This window comes from Zingiber officinale, chromosome 5B (assembly GCF_018446385.1).
Source record: "Zingiber officinale cultivar Zhangliang chromosome 5B, Zo_v1.1, whole genome shotgun sequence".
Taxonomy (NCBI): domain Eukaryota; kingdom Viridiplantae; phylum Streptophyta; class Magnoliopsida; order Zingiberales; family Zingiberaceae; genus Zingiber; species Zingiber officinale.
The window spans coordinates 66,516,885-66,540,423 of NC_055995.1; the positions used below are offsets into that span (position 1 = coordinate 66,516,885).

The window sequence follows — 23,539 nt, forward strand, 5'->3', positions numbered from 1 at the left end:
GTATTAATCTCCCTGTGTTTAAGATGTCGGATGTCCACTAATTAATTGAGTTGCTGACAACTCACTTTAATTAATATCTTAGTCCAAAAGTAGTACCACTCAACCTTATCGTCATGTAGGACTAAGTCCACCTGCAGGGTTTAACATGACAATACTTATGAGCTCCTCTTGGGAACATTATCAACCTTGATTACTTGGACACAGATTCCTTCTATAATCAACAACACACACTATAAATAATACCATTTTCCAACTTATCAGGCATTTTGATTTATCGAGCTAAATCTCACCCTTTGATAATTCAAAGAAATAAATACTAAATATATGTGTTTGCTATTATATTAGGGTTAAGAGCACACACTTCCATAATTACTAAAGTCTTATTCTTTTAATAAGTTAGTATAAAAAAACTTACCTTAAATGGTCCTACTCAATACATTTAGAGTGTACTAGTGTAATTTATTAATCAAGATAAACTAATACCTAATTACACTACGACTATTCCAACGATTTGTTCCTTTCCATCTTAATCGTGAGCAACTGTTTATCATTTATAAAGAACTGATAACATGATCTTCTGTGTGTGACACCACACACCATGTTATCTACAATATAAATTAATTGAATAACTACACTTAGCATATAAATGTAGATATTTGACCAATGTGATTCTTTATTTCTAAATAAATGTTTTTACAAAAGCTAGACTTTTAGTATACATTCCAACACTGACCACCACCAAGGAGGAGAGGAATAATAGATATGTTGTTGTGAGGTGAGGCAACTCTACCCTTTCTTTTATATTCCTTGGTCTTGGCAAATAAAGACAGTTTTATTATTAAAACTTCCTTATATTCCTTGCCAATGTCTAAGAAGGAAAATTTAATTAAAAATTTTCTATAAACCTTTCAATGGTCGTCCACATCATGCCTTCCAAACAAGGAAAGTTTTAAACAAAAAATTAAAACTTTCTAATTTATTTCCGGAAATTTTTAAAATAAAAATTTCTCTCTTTAAAAAATTCCCTTAATGGTTGGTTATAAAAGGAAACTTTTATAAATTAAAATCTCTCTATTAAAACATGTGGATGCTTATAAAAAGGAAATTTTTTTCCAAAATTAAAATCTTTCTTTTAACTACAAATAAGGAAAGATATCAAACCTTTCTCTTAATCTTTTGTAAACTATAAAAGGAGAGATTTAATTTTAAAATTCTCTTTTAAATCATGGCTTCCACATAAGGAAAGATTTTAAAAAATAAAATCCTTTTAATTTTATTGTGGTCGGCCACCAACTTGGGCTCCAAGTTAAGGCCGGCCACCTACTTGATCCATCCAAGGTTTTATCTTGGTCGGCACTTGCTTGGGCTCCAAGTTTGGCTTGACCGACCACCTTAAGATGGGTAAGAAGGTGGGTATGGGTGGGTATAAGACTTTATAAATAAGAGGCTACAACAGGGTCCGAGAGAAGGAATTGGTTTTAGTCTCCCGATGAAGTTGAGCTTCCTGTGTTCGCCCCGAACACCCAACTCGAGTTCATCAATAATAACTCATACCACTAAAGAGTTATTATTGAACTACCGCACCAATCTCATATTACTATATGAGTTCCTTCTTATCATGAGTGTGTTAGTCTCCTTATATTTAATATATCGAATGTCCACTAATTAAATGAGTTACTAACAACTCACTTAATTAATATCTAGCTCCAAGAGTAGTACCACTCAACCTTATTGTCATGTCGGACTAAGTCCACCTACAGGGTTTACATGACAATCCTTATGAGCTCCTCTTGGGGACATTATCAACCTAGATTCCTAGGACACAGTTTCCTTCTATAATCAACAACACACATTATAAATAATATCATTTCCCAACTTATCGGACCTCTTGATTTAACGAGCTAAATCTCACCCATTGATAAGTCAAAAAAATAAATACTAAGTACACGTGCTTGTTATTATATCAGGATTAAGAGCACACACTTCCATAATAACAAAGGTCTTGTTCTTTTATGTAGTCAGTATAAAAAGAAACTAGCTTAAATGGTCCTGCTCAATACACTCTGAGTGTACTAGTGTAATTTTATAGTCAAGATAAACTAATACCAAATTACACTAGAACTAATCCAATGGTTTGTTCCTATCCAGCTTAGTCGTGAGCAACTGTTTTTAATTTATAAAGAACTGATAACATGATCTTCTATGTGTGACATCACACACATGTTACCTACAATATAAATTAATTGAACAACTACACTTAGCATAAATGTAGACATTTGACCAATGTGATTCTTTTATTTCAAAATAAATGTTTACAAAATGCTAGGCTTTTAGTATACACTCTAACAATCTCCCACTTATATTAAAAGACTATGCTGTCATAAAGTTGTCATACATCTGATTCCCATTCCTTCAACATGACGATCAAAAACTTTCGCCGGAAGGGCCTTAGTAAAAGGATCTGCCAGGCTATCTGCTGATGTAATTTTGACGACAACAACTTCTCCTCGTTTCACAATGTCTCGTATCAAGTGGTACTTGCGCTCTATGTGTTTACTCGCCTTATGGGCTCGTGGTTCCTTCGAGTTTGCTACTGCACCACTATTATCACAATAAATTGTGATGATTTTGGGCAAACCAGGAATCACAGCTAAGTCTATCAAGAAGTTTCTGAGCCATACAGCTTCTTTGGCTGTCTCGGAGGCTGCCACATACTCAGCTTCCATGGTTGAGTCTGATACGCATTTCTGCTTAACACTCCACCATGCAATGGCTCCACCTCCTAAAGTACACACATAGCCTGATGTAGACTTACTATTATCCCTATCTGATTGGAAGTTAAAATTCGTGTAACCCACAGGGAGCAAATCATCTGCTTGGTAAACTAGCATATAATCTCTAGTCTTTCTCAGGTACTTCAATATATGCTTTATAGCAGTCCAATGTCCTTGTCCAGGGTTACTTTGATATCTGCTAAGCATGCCCACGGTAAAACAGATATCCGGTCTCGTGCATAACATAGCATACATTTGGCTTCTAACAGCTGAAGCATAAGGAACTGCCTTCATGTCCTCTATCTCCTTTGATGTCTTCGGAGACATCTCTTTAGATAAAGCTACTCCATGTCTAAAAGGTAGAAAACCTTTCTTGGAGTCTTGCATGCTAAAATGAGCTAGGATTGTATCGATGTATGAAGTTTGGGATAAGCACAACATTCTTTTCTTGCGATCCCTTATTACTTTGATCCCGAGAATATGTGCGTATTCTCCCAAGTCCTTCATATCGAATTGCTTGGACAACCATACCCCTACTTCTGACAACACTTTGATATTGTTTCCAACTAACAAAATGTCATCTACGTAGAGTACAAGAAATGCCACCATGTTTCCATCACACTTCTTATATACACAAGACTCATCCGGACACTGAATAAATCCATACGATTGGATTACTTCATTAAACTGGTTGTTCCAAGACCTTGAAGCTTGCTTCAGTCCATAAATAGACTGATTTAGCTTGCACACTAGATGCTCTTTGCCTTTTTTAATTCTATGGGAGTAGAGGGTACTGATTTAGAAGGTACCATATTTAGAATGTACAATGTTGTTTCCAGAGCATATTCCGAAAATGAATTTAGTAATTCTGAATAACTCATCATCGATCTAACCATTTCCATAAGAGTCCTATTCTTTCATTCTGCCACACCATTATGTTGGGGTGTACCAGGTGCAGACAATTGTGATTGAATCCCAATCTCTGATAAGTAATTCCTAAACTCTCCAAAGAGGTATTTGCCATCACGATCAGATCGTAGTGTCTTTATACTTTTACCATGACGTTTCTTTACATCAGCCTTATACTCTTTGAACTTATCAAAACATTCAGACTTGCCGCGCATCAAGAAAATGTACTCATATCTCGAATAGTCATCTATAATATTCGAAACCACCTCTTGCCTGGATAGACATAGGACCACACAAATCAGAATGAACCAGTTCTAACACATCTTTGGCTCTATTCCCCTTGGCCTTAAAAGGTCTCTTGGTCATTTTACCTTCCAAGCAGGATTCGCAAGTTGGAAAGTTTTCCAACACTAATGAACCCAAGAGTCCATCGGCTATTAGCCTTTGAATCCTACTTAAGTTAATATGACCAAGCCTTAGATGCCAAAGATATGTTTGGTTCATTTCTGAAGGTTTCTTTCTCTTATTAGAATTAGAAGATATGTTATTAATTTCCATTTGTTGCTTTGTGGGAGAAATTAGATTTAGAGTATACAAATTGTCTACTAATGTACCAAAACAGATAATAACCCTATTCTTCTTTATAACTACTTTGTCATCAAAAGAAATAGAATATCCATCCATAAACAGTTTAGAAACTGAAATTAAATTCTTTCTAAAAGTTGGTACATAAAGACAATTTCTCAAAATCAAACTTCTATTTCTATCAAATGATATGTAGACGTCTCCCACTACAACAGCCGTCACTTTTGTAGCATTTCCCATGTAGATTATTATCTTTCCCTCATATAGTCGTCGGGTTTCCTGGAACCCCTGCAATGTATTGCAGACATGATCAGTGGCTCCTGTATCTACACACCAGGTGTTGGTAGATAACACCGCTAAATATGTTTCAACTACTTGAGAATAAGATATATCTTTATTGTTCTCTCTCCTACGAGGACAGTCCGCCTTCCAATGTCCAGATTGCTTGCAGATGAAGCACTTGCCCTTTGGCTTCTTCACTCCAGCTTTTGGTCCAGTACCTAGAGATCTATTCACTTTCTTTGCTGAGCTAGCTTGTTTCTTCTTCTTTTTGCCTTTCGACTTAGAAGTAGAAACATTTTCAGCAAAGTGAATTTAAGAATTATGATGAAATAACCCTTCTATTGCCTGAAGTTCTGTCAGTAGTTCTGCCAATAAATACATCCTTTTATTCATATTATAGTTTAGGCGGAACTGCTCAAAACTTCTGGGTAGCGTCTGGAGAATAATATCGACCTAGGTTTCCCCATCGATTTCAGCTCTAAGGATTTGTATCCCGTTCAAGTAAGCCATCATCTTTAGGATATAATCCCTTACGGGTGTCCCTTCTGACATGGTGGCTGTCATCAATTTTCTCATTGCCTCTTGCATAGCAGCCCGATTCTGGTGTCCGAAGAGTTCCTTGAGATTGTTCATCATATCATAAGCAGTTGGCAAGTCCTGATGCCGATGTTGCAGTATATTTGACACTGAAGCCAAAATGTAACACCGCGCCATCTCATCTGCCTTTACCCATTTCCTATGATACTCAATCTCCTCTTCACTAGAATCACTATTAGGCACATTAGGGCAGGCCTCTAACAGTACAAACTTATAGCCTTCAGCAGTTAGGACAATGTCGAGATTTCTTTTCCAATCTATGTAATTGGGATCAGTAAGTTTGTTCTCTTTCAGTATAATGGCCAGTGGGTTGAAAGTCATCCTAAGAATCACAAAATAAACTTTTGGTCAAGACTCTAAATTTAGAATAATATTGATTCTTCAAATAATACTATTTAAATTTACCAACACCTCAAAACACCATGAATTTTTCATGCCACGTTAGTGTGGACGTATACAAATTCAACATTTGTAAGAGGAGGTTTTACCCATTAATTTTATTATCTTGTCATCCTAACTTTTTGACAAATAAAATTAATAGTTGGTTTTCCTTTGGTCACACAAATAATAGCAGTGACCCTGTTGGGAATGATACTATTAAATGCACCTAAGTGTATAGCATTACTTGATACTTAGTCCATTAAATATGATTGTGCCCCTTCAGTTGGAGAAGATCACACGCTCCTAAATAATTTCCTATAACCATCCATAATGGAAGTTTGATCTAGTGATCCGTAAACAAACTCATCCGTTGTGGAGGGAAGCACTCATAGCCAACACGCAAGTTTGTTGCATCACTTACAAACCAGTAATGGAGACCATGGAATTTATTTAAAATCTCTCTCCCACTTAGTTATTTAAGGTGAGAAATTTTTTCATGTAAGCACACATAACATGCAAGCACACATCACATGCACACACACATCACAGTAAATAAAAGCAATAAATATGGAAATTAATTTTCCAACTATTATGGCTTCTTCCATCATTATCCTCCGTGTGCTGCCATCCCTAGGGTTCATGTCGTCAGGTCCATCGAGCTTCCTTTTTTGCTGCGCCTATGGTCCTCTAGTAGTACCATGCCTTGCAAGGATATGATCCGCAACAAAAATAAAATTTTACATATATCGATCCTATATTCCACAAGGGAATGTACATGAAGTCTAGATCGATCAAAAAAGTAAAATCCTAAAACTAATACAACTCCTGTTGTATTTAATACATACAATCATGCACACACAAAAATTCCCTCGACATGTCCGAGGGTCCAATCACACACAATCACATTATGGCCATAATAGTTGGATTTAGGATGCATGTAACCACAGAGTTAAATCTATTTACACATCCTACTATTATCCTGCCTAAAATATGTTTGGCATGTGCATAATTAAACTGAAAACCAAACACACAGAGGCAAACTCTAGTTCTGATACCAATTGTTGGTTGCTACTAGGAATATCGTACCGGTTTCCCTGTACAAAAATTTTGTACAAGTCTTGAACCATTCCTAACAACCTATTGTGTTCTTTAGAAATTAAATTTGAAATCACAAACAGAACTTAACATTATTGATTCCAAATTCAACTTATCTGTTCTTAGAGGTTTAAACTTGGATCGTAAACGATGCTTAACATTATTGATCCAAATCCACCCATGTTACAAATTCGATTAAATATTTATTTCAGAGATTGGCTTCCAGGTTAAACATGGCGAGGCACTAGGCCTTCTTGGGTATGGGAGCATCCACCACTTCCTAAACAAAGCCTTTCAACGAAATTCAATATTTAATCTCCTTATAGTAACTCTAGGTTTAACCAAAAAGAATAATTGAATCACAAGTTCGAAAAATAAAAGAAACACAAAATCAAAAACATTAATTCGATAGCCTAGATTCATTAGTCTCTTGTGTTTGGTATTTCAAGATCTAAACAAAAGGATGAACTAGTTATGATGCGGAAACTAATAACTAGTTATACCTTTTGTAGCTTATAGACCTCATGATCTTCTATCGTATTCCTCTTCTTATCTCGGACGTCATGTGGGCAACGATCTACCGAGACGAGAATCCACCTAATCCTCCTTCTTCTTCTTGCAAGTTTCGGCCACCAAGAGTCTTCTAGAGATGAAGAACTTTGTCCACCAACCAAACTCCAAGGGATGCTAAAAAACAAAGCCTCCTTTCTCTACTTATTCTCCAAGCTAAATTCGGCCACCAAGGACTCTCCAAGAGTTGATGCGGCCGACCACCAAAGAAGAAGAAAAGGAGATGAGGAAGGATGAGGGACGACCACCACCAAGGAGGAGAGGAATAATAGATATGTTGTTGTGAGGTGAGGCACTTCTACCCTCTCTTTTATATTCCTTGGTCTTGGCAAATAAGGAAAGTTTTATAATTAAAACTTTCTTATAATCCTTGCCAATGTCTAAGAAGGAAAATTTAATTAAAAATTTCCTTATAAACCTTTCAATGGCCAGTCACATCATGTTTTTCAAACAAGGAAAGTTTTAAACAAAAAATTAAAACTTCCTAATTTGTTTGCATAAATTTTTAAAATAAAAATTTCTCTCTTTAAAAAATTCCCTTCATGGTTGGTTATAAAAGGAAACTTTTATAAATTAAAATCTCTCTATTAAAACATGTGGGTAATTACAAAAAGGAAAGTTTTCTCCAAAATTAAAATATTTCTTTTAACTACAAATAAGGAAAGATATCAAACCTTTCTCTTAATCTTTTGTAGAAACTATAAAAGGAAAGATTTAATTTTAAAACTCTCTTTTAAATCATGGCTTCCACATAATAAAATATTTTAAAAAGGAAACTCCTTTTAATTTTATTGTGGCCGGCCACCAACTTGGCCTCCAAGTTAGGGTCGACCAACTACTTGATCCATCCAAGGTTTAATCTTGACCGACCCTTGCTTGGGCTCCAAGCTTGGCTTGACCGACCACCTTAGGATGGGTAAGAATGTGGGTATGGGTGGGTATAAGACTTTATAAATAAGAGGTTACGACAGGGACCGAGAGGAGGAATTGGTTTTGGTCTCCCGATAGCGGGGTTACTTTACTACTTGCGGAAATATACATGCATATTAAAATTTCTTTCTAAAGTAAAACAGCAGAAGTATCATGAAGTCATGCGGAACATTAACATAAATAAACTTAGTTCATGTCAACATAAAAAAATAACATAAGCAAGTCTTTTATTTGTCTTAGTCGAGCCACCACCACACACATCTCTTGCCTCTCCTGCGGCACCCCTAGTTCATCCATTCTTTGCCTTTATCTGCGGTACAAGGAAAGTAAGCTATAAGCACACAGGCTTAGTAAGATCCTTTCCTGCTCACAAAAAAAAACATATATCATAGTATAATCACGTAAGCATATAACAATGGAAACATAATCATCTAACATCATATTGTGAAAACATAGCATCATAACATATCATCTCATAAAGAACATCATGTTATATCATATCATAAATCATAAGAGCATCATGTCATGTAAATCATAAAAGCATATCATATCATAAATCATAAGAGCATCATGTCATATAAATCATAAGGACATAGCATATCGTATCATAAATCATATCATGCAAGATGTCTTTTAAAACATGTGTCATGTCATGTGCAAGATGTCTCTAAACATATCATATAATACTTGAACATAATATCATCATGAGGGCCCGGCTTGTACCACATATATACATAACTGCGCATAATCCCTAGGACAGGGTAGCTAGCCCCGAACCTACTAGGGAACTAGGTCCGTACTACGACCGTCGACCTAGGGGCGTACTAAGGAGCTCATCCCTTTTTACTAGACCCGTCCATAGTCCGTCGTCCTAGGGGCGCTTATAGAGTCCACCCTTGGTACAAGCCATACAAAGTAAAATAGCATATCATGGTTCATGTCATAACATATCATATCATATCTTGTCATATCATGAAGAGTGCTCTTAGTCCCCAAGGGGAAGCAACTCTTAGGCCTTCACTTGTCATATCATAGAGAGTGCTCTTAATCCCAACAAATAGGGAAGCAACTCTTAGGCCTTTACTTATCATATCATAAAGCATGCATACTTGAGCACATAGCACTTCATAAGAGACATTATCATGCGTGGATCATAAGCATACATAAATGAGCATATTACTTGTCATATCATAAAGCATGCATACTTGAGCATATAGAGACATTATCATGCATGGTTCATAGGTATAAATGAACACATCACCTATCATAGAAAAATATAATCATGCATGGAATCATTAAATAACATCTCTTAATTCATAACGTAGCATGTGAGGCACATCTAGGCTTCTAATCCCATTATGGCCGAAAGTTCAAAGAGTATGAACTTAAACTCTAAACAACATACAAGCATAAGAATCTCATGTTAACTTCATATCATATCATAAGAAAAGTCATAAGCATGTTAACCCAATTTTTAAGCTTTCCTAGGTCTTGATCCTTATCATGGCCGAAAGTTCATGAAGAAGGGAATTAAGCTCTAACCAACATACAAGCATAAATATCAAGCTAACTTCATATCATATCATAAGGAAAGTCATAAGCATGTTAATCCAATTTTTAAGCTTCCCTAGGTCTCTAATTCTTTCATGGCCGAAAGTCCATGAAGAAGGGAATTAAGTTCTAACAACATACAAGCATAAGAATCTCATGTTAACTTAATATCATATTATAAGGAAGGTCATAAGCATGTTAATCCAATTTTAAAGTTTTCCTAGGTCTTGATCCTTATCATGGCTGAAAGTTCATGAAGTAGGAAAATAAACTCTAAGTAACATACAAGCATAAATATCAAGCTAACTTCATATCATATCATAAGGGAATTCATGAGCATGCTAGATTTAATTTTAAGCTTCCTTGGACCCTAAATTTAATCATGGACGAAAGTTCATGAAGAAGAAAATCAAGCTCTAAACAACATATAAGCATTAATATCTAGCTAACTCCATATCATATCATAAAGGAAATCATGAGCATGCTAGATTTAGTTTAAAGCTTCCTTAGACACTAAAACTCACCATGGCCGAACCATAAAGAAACATGTGTCTAGATTTCAAGCAACATCAAAACATGATAACCCTAAGTTAGCTTTATATCATATCCTAAGGAGAGTCATGAACATGTTAGACTAAGTTTTAAGCTCTCCTAGGTCTTTCATTCACATCATGACCGAAACCCTATAGTGTAATACCACTAGGTTCCAACAACATACAAGCATGCAAACACTTAGAATCTTTCATACCATTTCATAAAGAAGGTCATGAGCATGATAACCTAAATTTTTAACCTCTCCTAATCCATTATTCAAGTCTTGGCTGAACACCTTATGAGTATGACATTAAGTTTTAAGCAACATACAAGCATAAGAACACCAAACCAATCTCTTATCATAGCATACATATCATAAGGACATAGTGAACATGGTTAGTTTAGGTCTTAAGCTTTCCTAGGTCTTTCATCTACACTTGGCCGAAAGTTCAAAATCATAGATTTAGGTTTTAAGTAAGCATACAACATAAGAACATTAACTAGCTTCCTATACTAGGGTACTTATCATAAGAACATAATGAATATGCTTATTTAGGTCTTGAACTTCCCTAAACCTTTTATTCATGTCTTGGCCGAACACCTTAGGAGCATGAAATTAAGTTTTAAGCAACATACAAGCATAAGAACACCAAATCAATCTCCTATCATAGCATACATATCATGGGGACATAGTGAACATGGTTAGTTTAGGTCTTAAGCTTTCCTAGGTCTTTCATCTATACTTGGCCGAAAGTTCAACATTGTGACCCTAGGTTTCAAGCATTCTAATCTTATAGAAAACATAAACAACTTGTACCACAAGTGAGGGGATACTTACATCCTTTCGCTTGTTGTTCCTAAAGAAAGTGGTACCCTTGTGAGGAGGAAGAAGGAGCTTCTCTTCCTAGTTCTCCCTTTTATTTTCTCTTTCTTGTAAGGAGTAAACCTTGAGACTCCTTCTTAGGAATTAGTTTTCTTAGAGAGAAAACCTTAGCTTGGATTTTGGAAATGAGGGAGAGAGAGCTCTATGTCTCGGTGGAGAAGGAAGAAGGAGAAGAAGGAGGAGGAAGGAGGAGGAAAAATTAACAAAACTTTTCTTTCCCTTCTCTTCACTCATTCTTATTTATTCCTAATGAGGAAAAAGTGTCCCAATTCATCCCCTTGTCTTCTCCATCTTCTCCCCTCTTCATTCCCACGAAAATAGCAAAGGGAGGGGAAAGACAACTTGTCTTTCTCTTTTCCTTGCTTCTTTTCTTAACCAAGAGAAAGAGGAGAATAGCTACTTGACTTCCTCTTGTTCCCTTACTTAATCATAATCTCACTTTTAACTACAATTCCCACTCTTTACAAATCATAAGTCATTCATGGTTCTAGTGGTTATCATGTACTAATTTAGCATTATCTATTTTGAGAGGTTCAAGGTTCAAATCTTAACTTCTCTTTCTTTTTTTTTTCTTTTTTTTTTTTTGGTTCTATTTCCATTTTCCTTTTATAAAGAATTTACCCATATGTATAGCTTATCATTTCGTGGGTGTTACACCGAACACCCAACTTGAGTTCATCAATAATAACTCATACCACTAAAGAGTTATTATTGAACATACCACTAAAGAGTTATTATTGAACTACCGCACCAATCCCAAATTATATTTTGGGCTCCTTTTTACTATGAGTGTGTTAGTCTCTCTGTGTTTAAGATGTCGGATGTCCACTAAATTAATTGAGTTACTGTCAACTCATTTTAATTAATGTCTTAGTCCAAGAGTAGTACCACTCAACCTTATCGTCATGTCGGACTAAGTCCACCTGCAGGGTTTAACATGACAATCCTTATGAGCTCCTCTTGGGGACATTATCAACCTAGATTACTAGGACACAGTTTCCTTCTATAATCAACAACACACACTATAAGTAATATTGTTGGTTAATCCTAGGAAAACATACCGGTTCCACTGTACAAATTTTTTGTACAAGTGTCGAACCTTTCCTTAAATAACCTATTGTATTCTTTAGAAGTTAAATTAGGAATCGCAGATGGAACTTAACATCATTGATTCCAAATTAAACTTATCTGTTCTTAATGGTTTAGATTTGAATCGCAAGCGGAACTTAACACTATTGATTCAAATCTACCTAGATTCTTAATTCCATAAATATTAATTTCCAAAATTGGCTTCCAGGACTGCATGGCTAGGCACATGGCCTTCTTGGATATGGAAGCAACCACCACCGCCTAGGCAAAGCCTTTTAAGGAAAGCTAATATTTATTTTCTTAAATAACTCTAGGTTAACCAAAAGGAACAATCGAATCACAAGTTCAAAAAAGAAGAAAACACAAACTCGAAAAATTATTTCGAAAAACTAGATCTAATTGCCTCTTGTATTTAGAATTCTTACAAAGAGAAAAACTAGCATGATGCGGAAAATAATTACTAATTATACCTTCTCTTTGTATGCTAATGACCTCGAGATCTTCTGCCGTATTCCTCGCCTCGCCTTGGACGTCGTGTGGGCGACGATCCTCCAAAATGAACACCACCCAAAAGTTTCCTCCTTCTTCTTCTAAAATCCGGCCACCACCACCACCAAGGAGAAGAGAGCAAAGGGAGAGGAAAAAGGGAGAGAGGTCGGCCACACCAAGAGATCACCCAAGCAAAAGAATAAGAGTTGTGTCTCATGAAGCCCCCTCACCCCTTCTTTTATATTACTTGCCCAAGGCAAATAAGGAAAAACCTTTTACAAAAAATAAAATCATCCAAGAGTTTTTCCTTTTCCCTTTTTATTTTTCCTTTTCTTTCCTCTTGATTGAATCAATCATCAATCAATGGTTGAGATCAATCCTATTTGGTTTAGGATTAAACTTGGCCGGCCCCTTGCTTGGGCACCAAGCAAGGTGGCCAGCCACCATGTTTTAGGAAAGGAATAATAATAATTTTTTTAAAAATTTTACAAGAGAAAAACTCTTATAAAATTTTACAAGCTCTCTTTCCTAAAGTAGGAGTTAAAAAAGGAAAGTTTCTAAAAATTAAAACCATGTTTTAAATTTAAAAACTCTCTTATAAAATTTTATTTTTTAACATGGTGATAGAAAATTTAAATTTTAAAACTTTTTTTTCTTTTTTTCTTAAACCATGAGGATGGTTAAAAAGGAAAGTTTTAAAATCTTTTAAACTCTCTATTTAAACATGTGGCCTAATTCAAATAAGGAAAGTTTTAAAAATTAAAATCTCTCTTTTAAAACTTATAGTTTTCTATAAAGAGAAGATTTTAAAAATTCAAAACAACTTGGTCACCAAGCTATAGGGCCGACCCCTACAAGAGGATGTGGCCGGCCATTGCTTGGTCACCAAGCAATGGTCCGACCCCCTTCTTGGACACCAAGAAAAGCCTTACATTTGGATGTACTTGAGGCTATGATGAGGCTACGACAGGGACCTAGAGGAGAAATTGGTTTTGTCCTTCCGATGAGCTTGAGTATCCCATGCTCACCCTGAACACACAACTCAAGTTCATCGATAACAACTCATTCCACTAGAGAGTTATTACCGCACTACCGCACTAATCCCAAATTACATTATGGGCTCCTTCTTATCATGAGTGTGTTAATCTACCTGTATTTAAGATTACGAATGTCCACTAATTAAGTAAGTTACTGACAACTCACTTAATTAATATCTAGCTCCAAGAGTAGTACCACTCAACTTTATTGTCATGTCGGACTAGGTTCACCTGTAGGGTTTAACATGACAATCCTTATGAGCTCCTCTTGGGGGCATTCTCAACCTAGATAACTAGGACACAGATTCCTTCTATAATCGACAACACACACTATAAGTATTATCATTTTCTAATTTATCGGGCATATTGATTTATCGAGCTAAACCTCACCCTTTGATAAGTCAAAAAAATAAATATTAAATATATGTGCTTGTTATTATATTAGAATTAAGAGCACACACTTCCATAATAACTAAGGTATAGTTCTTTTACTAAGTCAGTACAAAAAGAACATACCTAAATGATCCTACTCAAAACACTTAAAGTGTATCAGTGTAATTTATTAGTCAAGATAAACTAATACTTAATTACACTACGATTATTATGATGGTTTGTTCCTTTCCATCTTAGTCGTGAGCAACTTGTTTATAATTTATAGAAAACCGACAACATGATCTTCTGAGTGTGACACCATACTCCATGTTGTCTACTATATAAATTAATTGAACAATTACATTTAACAAATAAATGCAGATATTGACCAATGTGATTCTTTTATTTCAACAAATAAATGTTTACAAAAGCTAAGCTTTTAGTATACACTCTAACAAATATAATTTCCCAATTTATTAGGCCTCTTGATTTAACGAGCTAAATCTCACCCATTGATAAGTTAAAGAAATAAATACTAAGTACACGTGCTTGTTATTATATCGAGATTAAGAGCACACACTTCCATAATAACAAAGGTCTTGTTCTTTTATGTAGTCAGTATAAAAAGAAACTACCTTAAATGGTCCTGCTCAATACACTCTGAGTGTACTAGTGTAATTTTATAGTCAAGATAAACTAATACCAAATTACACTAGGACTATTCCAATGGTTTGTTCCTATCCATCTTAGTCGTCACTACAACAAAAACCTTCATAGACATCAGTGGAACAACAACGGTTTTAAGAAAAAACTGATGTCTTTGAGTATTTTACACCGGTTTTTCCAAAAATCGGTGTATATGAGTGCAGATTTTCACTCATAGACATCAGTTTTTTAGACGATGTCTATGAGCGCCCATTTTTTCGTTAATAGACACCGATTTTAACATTGGTTTTTAAAATCCGATGTCTATGATAATTTTCCCACCAATACTTAGCTAAAATTTTCAACTCTTCCCTATAACCTAACCCTATATGCTGCCGTCCACGGGAGGCAGAGAGAGAGAGCCGTCTTCGGGCGACTCACCTTCTCTGCCTCTACCTTCTACTCCCCTCCCATCGCCGACCCAATCTCGACCTCCTTCATTCTCCCAATTCGAAGCAGACAGAAACAGAGATCGGAGATCTGTGCTTCCGATTCACCGCTCGATCCGCCAAGATGCATATAGGTTCCGAGAAGGCGTCGTCCCTTGATCTCTTGTCGGTCGTCGTCGCCTCCCTCTCCGACGGATATGGGCTCGATTCCAGCACCGGGGATGCGTTCGTGGAGAACCGGCTGCTGATCATCGTCGTCGTGCTTGTCTGTTGCGTGGCAATCTTCTTCGTCTGGCGATCGAGCGGAAGGAAGCCCGTCGAGCCGCCGAAGCTGCTAGTGGTGAAGACCCAGATGGATACAAAGGAGGACCAAGGGAAGAAGAAGGTCACCGTCTTCTTCGGGACGCAGACCAGGACGGCTGAGGGGTTCGCGAAGGTTAGGGTTTTTATCCGAGTAGTTCATTTTTTGAATTTTTCTCCCATGATCTTAGATTTTCCCCCCTTCTAGGCGCTGGCTGAGGAGGCAAAAGCACGGTACCCTAATGCCATATTTAAAGTCAAGGATATCGTAAGATTATCTTCCTTCTGTTTTAGATCATTGGAAATACTACTGATTAATTGGCTGATCTGTAGTTAGTTTCCTCAATTATAGGACGAATATGCTACTGAGGATGATGAGTATGAGGAGAACCTGAAAAAGGAGATCTTGGCTTTGTTCTTCTTGGCTACGTAAGTTGAAAGCCAGGAATTTTTTGTTTTTATAAACGATCAGTTTCCTCAAAGTTCGAGCTGATCCCTTTGTTTTCTTTAGGTATGGAGATGGTGAGCCTACTGATAATGCTGCCCGGTTCTACAAATGGTTTACAGAGGTTCTGGAAACATGCACATTTAGTTAATCTATTCTACCAATAATCCTTTTGCCTTGATCGATTGCTGATTATTAGTTTTTATAGGGGAAAGAAAGAGGAACCTGGTTGGAAAATCTTCAATTTGGTGTGTTTAGTTTGGGCAATCAGCAATATGAACATTTTAATCAGCAATATGAAATTGTCAATATGAATAGTTGAGTAGACATGTTATCTGTGAGCTTCATACATACAACTGTAATGTAGTAGTCATGTGCAAGTTTGTAGATGTGTTTAATGAATTTAAGCATCATTCGTACTTGGATATTCTTCTATATTTTTTTTCCTCTGCATAGGCGCCAAGCACATTGTCCAAGTGGGGTTGGGAGATGATGATCAGGGTATTGAGGATGACTTCTCTGCATGGTATGTAGTATCAGCAAACTTTTATGCATGCCATCCAAATTTCAATGTCGGCTACTGCTATTTTTTAGTTTTCTATTTTTTTTCTCTTTTGCCCATCATTATCTCATTACTCCTGTGTGGAATATGAAATATCAACTGTACTTTCAGGAGGGAGCTTCTTTGGCCGGAGTTGGATAAGTTACTTCAGGATGAAAATGAGACAGGTGCATCTACTCCTTATATAGCTGCCATTCCTGAATACCGGGTTGTATTTGTCAAGCTTGAATGACCTTGCGTGAGTCTTTAATGACCTTGTGCAAGCTTTTGGCCTCGGATTTGAAGTCTAACAAATATGATCATGGATTTTTCTTGTGGAATGTTGAGAACTTCCCGCTTGTATACATTTCCTTAATTTATTTTGTTCTTATCGAAATAGATGGGGTTTTGATTACATGTCCAATGCCTATATTATGTCCAGATAAGGTGCTAGTTAAATGTGTCCTTGACAAATCTCTAAAGATGATTGCTTTTCTAATTTGTTAAGTACTGATTTCTGACTTACATGCCACTGAAATATTTTCTAAATCTGAAACACACACTCAGAAGAATTTTTTTTTGTATTATTTGTGTGCCTTTACCTTCATTAGATTCGTCTGGCAGGAAGATGTTGTTGATGAATATATAGATTCGTGCATATGTAAGTGAAACCCTTCCCATTGTTTGACAAAAGATGACATATTCTCAGACTGAAGCAACACAATGGCATATTAAAAGGTGGAGCAAAAGCATGCTCTGGTGGAAGGCCTTGGAGTCTTGCATGTATTATTCGAGGATTCAAGGATCGAAGTGAAGGTAAATGTCTTTGCTTGACTTTATCAAGTAGATAGCGTCAAGTTAAAACAGGTGTTAATGCCTCGTGTGTCAAAATCAAAATTGTTGTTATGCATCGAATAAGAGTTGCAAATCTTTTACTACTTTTTACAACTTTGTTCTGCAACTTTTGGATAATCTATTGTAGGATGCCCAAGATTGTTCAGCAAGTTTATGATTCTGATTCTGCTTAGGCTCAGTTTCAGTCTATAGCTAGTTGATTCTAATTTTGACAAAATATGACAAAATTTTTAATGAACCCATATCAGGTGGTTATTAGTAAATAGGATAGAGAAATATATTATCAACATCAATGAACCCATATTTTTGCTAACTATTTGGTCAGCTATATGGTTCTTAGTTCTTACTCCTCAATTGAACTCTATGCAATATGCATGACTAAACCATTGGAGTCTTAATTTTGTCAAGGTCTTCACTTTGTTTAACTATATTATATATTTTATTGAATGTCATTGAATATGTATATTTTTCTCGTGTTCTGGTTATTTGAATTTACAAACTAATTGCACAGATGACAGGGAAGAGGGATGACTGGGAAAAGGGAGGAGCGAAAGAGAAAAGGAGAATGGGGTCGAACTTCTACCACTGAGGACTTCAGAGCCGACCACTGAACTATGCTATGGGACCTAGGGAAAGGATTGAATGTTGGATCTGGACAGGAAGTGAGGCCTACTGCTCCGTGGGGTACCCATTAATGGTTAGGGATAGTATATCTATTAGCTAGCTTTTGATGTAAAAAGAATGTTTGGGTATTTTATGGATATTGTTCTAAGAAGATTATTTATATAATTTGTTAATATTTGTGTATTTTATGGATATTATTGAATGAAGAATATTTGTATAATTTGTGAATATTTGTGTTTTTTTTTTGTTATTATCGGTTTTTCATGGTTTCGAAAATCAAATTTGTGAAAAAATATACATATTACATCGGTTTTCCACCGCTGTAAAACCGGTGTTATTAACTAATATTACATCGGTTTTCCACCGCTGTAAAACCGGTGTCGTTAAGTGATACTACACCGCTTTTAACCCGATGTCAAAAATGGTAGACTTTTAACATCGGCTTCATAGACATCGGTCGAAAATGAAATAGACACCGGTGGAAAACCGATGTCTATGAAGGTTTTTGTTGTAGTGCATGAGCAACTGTTTATAATTTATAAAGAACTGATAACATGATCTTTTGTGTGTGACACCATACACCATGTTACCTACAATATAAATTAATTGAACAACTACACTTAGCATAAATGTAGACATTTGACAATGTGATTCTTTTATTTCAAAATAAATGTTTATAAAAAGCTAGGCTTATAGTATACACTCTAACAACGGCAACAAGGAGAAAACTTCTTGTTGTTGTGTGGCCGGCGGCAAAGAGAAGGAGAGAGTGAGAGGAGAAGAGAAATTGAGTTAAAGTTTTCCAAAAACCTTACAAGCTAATTAATGATCTCATGTGTATAATCTTCCCTCAACCATATCAATATATAGCCCTCATTACTGAGTTGGATTAGAAAGGTCAAATCCAACCCATTATCCCTTAACAAAAAATGTCACACCCCTGGAAAGTTCTTGTCCGAAGAAATTTCGGCAGCACCTCCCCCGTATGGGTGACAATCTGAAGCATTTCTACAGACACAATATACATCAGTCACATGCGGCTGGAATATATACACAACCAGCGAATAATAACCGTAATGATCGACAAATATAACAACAACCACATATATATATGTGTTTTATCACCACTCTGAAATTAAAACCAACACATGGAAACACATAAAGACAAGCTCATACAAAACAAAATAAAACACCGCTAGCCTGCAAAGGCTTACACACAACAACACAACAACACCAAAACCGCAAGCCAAATACACATTCATCTACCAAAAACAAATAAAATAAACAAAGCGGAAGGTCTTCTCGAGTGGGTGCCCGAACCCAATAATGCAATGCTGCACTAGAAAAGATAGTGTCACGCGGGGGTGAGTTCAAGAACTCAAATACCAATATATACATGCCTAATTATATCTACGTGTAAATGGAACCTTCCTAATCATATATAGGAAAATGCAAAGGTAACTAAGATCAGATCACCAGAAATACTCACAAAGGTATCAAAATAAAGACATCATCGTCATAAATCTCGTATATGCCATCACCAACCAAACCGTCAAATAAAATAAAGGCATCATGCGTAAATGCATGCCAAGTATGATCAATGATGTCACCCCTGCTCCCCTTCCGGCCTTCACACGATGATGGTGGAGGAGTAGGGAGTGACAGTACCGGCACGTGCCGCCATCACTACTCATGGGAAGGCCGATGGAGCGGGATCTTTGTACACCTATCCTCCTACCCTAAATCATAAATGGGGCTCAATGCTCATCTCCGTTACACAATGATGGGAGAGGATCCACTGCTCACAACGTTGCGTCACACTAACCCACGAGTGGACCAACGGAGCCCTTGACAGAGCACCTGCTGCAACACACCCTGCCTGAATATACCACTAACCCATGAGTGGTCGTGTGTGCAGATATATGTAACTGGCGATGTGCTCACAATAATGGAGTCGACTATCGCACAGCATGCAATCATAATGCATGACACTAAGCATGACAATATCCTGATCAGCATAGCAATATCCATATATATATAAAAATGTGTACCCTAGTACCAGTAAGTCAAATCCACAGATCTAGGGTATAGAGATCCTCTATGGTATAACAACCTAGGTCCTGAACATATCCACCTCCATAAAATATGTACCAACAATATACATGGATCAAAGCAAAAGGGTCTAGGTACACAGATCAGATATGATATAAAAATATAGGTACACATGCCAGATAATAAAAATCCAGAATCTAGTTCTAAACTCAGTAAAGCATGGTATGTCACTTACTTTAGGAACTAAGGTACTCATGGCAATAATCACGAGATATAAACATGGATACATAACAAGCGACAAAACAGAACATGCTATGGATATCAAACTGTGACATACCAAAAGCAAACATGATCATTACTTGTAGCTATAAAATACTATGCATATCCAATTGACAATATCATAAAAGATAAGTCAAGAGGTACCCACCTCCAATAGGAAGGTCCAATCCAGTCCAAATCCGACGTCGAGATGCTCGTCTCGAATCAGAGTCCTGCGATCACATAATATATTTAGCTAATTACATAGGTAGCAAATAGCAAAATAACTCCCCAATCTAATTAGGGAAAAACCTTAATCGAAATAATTAACCTAATTGTTAGATCGAGACGCGCTAGAGGGGGGGTGAATAGCGCTCGCAGCTATTTCGTTCGATTATCAGAATCGTAAAAACTCGTTCAGAAATAACGCAGCGAAAAGTAAATAAAAGGAAAGCAAACACACACAGAAGGACACAGAGAATTTACTTCGTTCGGAGCCTGTAGCGACTCCAACTCGAAGGCCCGCGATCCTTGATCGCTTACTGTGGGCAACAACTATAGGCTCGAACAGATTTATAAGTTTAAGTACAAGAAGAAAAATAAAGAACGTAAATAAACTTTTATACCGACAACTAAAATGCTAAATTGAAGCTCCAGGTCGTCGGTGTCGGGTTGTAGCACTTCGGAATGAGTTCGTTAGCCGTTGAATCTAGAATTATCGCTTGGAAGTTGTTATTCCTCACTGCTGCTCGAAGTCCCCTTATAAAGGGCATCCAAGGCGCCTTAAAAGCCTCCGAAGGCGCCTCCACAGCTCTGAGTCCACCGTGCAGATGAGCGCTGACTATTCTGCGCTTATCGCCTAGAAGGCGCCTTCATCCATCTTTAAGGTGCCTCCAATGGAGCATCCAAGGAGCCTTCGTGCACCATGAAGGCACCTCCAGTGGGTCTGCACAGCCATGTCACCTTAGCACCCGAGGCGCCTCCAAGCTCCATGGAGGCGCCTCGGACACTGTTCATCCGAGGCTATTCTTCGCACTTTGGTCCCTGCAAGATACATTAATCCCAAATATATCCTGCAGCACAAAGTTAGTGTTGGTTGCTACTCGAAAAACCTAGAGGTTCCACTGTATCAAAATTTTGTACAAAGGTCTGAACCTTTTCCTAGCTACCATGTGTTCTTTTAAATTAAATTTTGGATCGCCTGCGGAACTTAACACGTTTGATCCAAAACTTAACCCATTTGTTCTTTTAGGTTTTGACTTGGATCTCCTGCGGAACTTAACACGTTCGACCCAAGTCACCTTAAGTTATTAATTCCATTAAATATTAATTTCCATAATTGGTTCCCAGTACTGACGTGGCGAGGCACATGACCTTCTTGCATATGGGAGCAACCACCACCGACTAGACAAAACCTTTTATGGAAAGCTAATATTTAATTTCCTAAAATAACTTTAGGTTAACCGAAAGGAACAATCAAATCACAAGGAAAAGAAAAAACAAAAGAACACAACATCGAAAAACATATTCGAAATTCTAGAATCATAAGCCTCTTGTATTTGGTATTATTTCCATAAATAACTAGTATGATGCGGAAAGGAAAAATTACTAGTTATACCTTCTAGAAAGACCTCTTGATCTTCTATCGTATTCCTCTTCTAACCTCGGACGTTGTGTGGGCAACGATCTTCCAAGATGAGAAACCACCAATCACCTTCTTCTCCTCCTAGCTAGGTTCGGCCAAAACAAAAGAGCTTCACCAAGGAAGAAGAAAAACACCAACCAAGCTCAAGGAATGCAAGCTTTCTCTCCTTCTTCTTCTTCTTCTTCTCCAAGTAGTATCCGGCCACCACAAGAACTCCAAGCAAGAGGGATGTTTCGGCCACCACAAAGAAGAAGAGAGGGAGAGGATGTTGGCCGGCCACACCAAGGAATAGGAGAGGGAGAATAATAGAGGTTGTCACCCATGAAGGCATCCCTACCCCTTCTTTTGTATTCCTTGGCTTTAGCAAATAAGGAAATTTATTTATAATAAAATTTCATTAACTTTCTTTGACAATAATTAATTAAGAAAAATTTAATAAAATTTCTTAATCAACTAATCATGGCCGGCCACCTCAAATAGAAAAATTAGGAGAGTTTCAATCAACAATTAAAACTTCCTTATTTGTCTTTGGAAATTTTTAAAAAATAAAATTTTCTTTTAAAATCCCTTCATGGTTGATAAAAAGAAATTTCTATAATTTTAATTTTCTACATGTGAATAATTTTCAAAGAGAAAAAATAAAATATCTTTCCAGTCTACAAATAAGGAAAGAGATCTAATCTCTTTCTTTTAATCTTTTGTAGATCTTTTAAAGAGAGATATTTTAATTTTAATTCTCTGTAATAAATTAAATCTTCCACATAATAAAAATTAAAATTAAAATTCTTTTTTAATTTAATGTGGCCGGCCCCCTCTAGCTTGGGTTCAAGCTAGGGCCGGCCACCCTAAGCCATGCTTAGGCCGGCCCTAGCTTAGTTCCCAAGCTAGCTTGGCTGGCCCCCTTTAGGAGGATATAGAAGGTGGGTATAGGTGGGTATAGTACTCTATAAATAAGAGGCTACGATAGGGACCAAGAGGAGGAATTGGTTTTGGTCTCCCGATAAAATTAAGCATCCCGTGTTCGCCCCGAACACACAACTTAATTTAATCAATAATAATTCATTCCACTAAAGAGCTATTATTGAACTACCGCACCAATCCCAAATTACATTTTTGGGCTCCTTCTTATTATGAGTGTGTTAGTCTCCCTGTGTTTAAGATGTCGAATGTCCACTAATTAAGTGAGTTACTTACAACTCATTTAATTAATATCTTAATCCAAGAATAGTACCACTCAACCTTATCGTCATGTCGGACTAAGTCCACCTGCAGGGTTTAACACGGCAATCTTTATGAGCTCATCTTGGGGACATTATCAACCTAGATTACTAGGACACAGTTTCCTTCTATAATCAACAACACACACTATAAGTGATATCATTTCCCAACTTATCGAGCTTATTGATTCATCGAACTAAATCTCACCCATTGATAAATTAAAGAAATAAATATCAAATATATGTGCTTGTTATTATATTATGATTAAGAGCATACACTTCCATAATAACTGAGGTTTTTGTTCCACTATAAAGTCAGTATAAAAGAAACGACCTCAAATGGTCCTACTCAATACACTCTAAGTGTACTAGTGTAATTATATAGTCAAGATAAACTAATTCCTAATTACACTATGACCTTCCAATGGTT

The 23,539-nt window shown here is 36.6% G+C and overlaps 1 long non-coding RNA gene across 1 annotated transcript; it reads left to right on the forward strand.

Annotated features, from left to right (window-relative positions):
- The first annotated feature begins 15,837 nt into the window (after positions 1-15,837).
- Positions 15,838-16,144, forward strand: LOC121987460. Its single transcript, XR_006113603.1, has 3 exons — positions 15,838-15,901; positions 15,984-16,041; positions 16,126-16,144. It is a non-coding gene; the product is annotated as an uncharacterized LOC121987460 (long non-coding RNA).
- Positions 16,145-23,539: the final 7,395 nt, after the last annotated feature.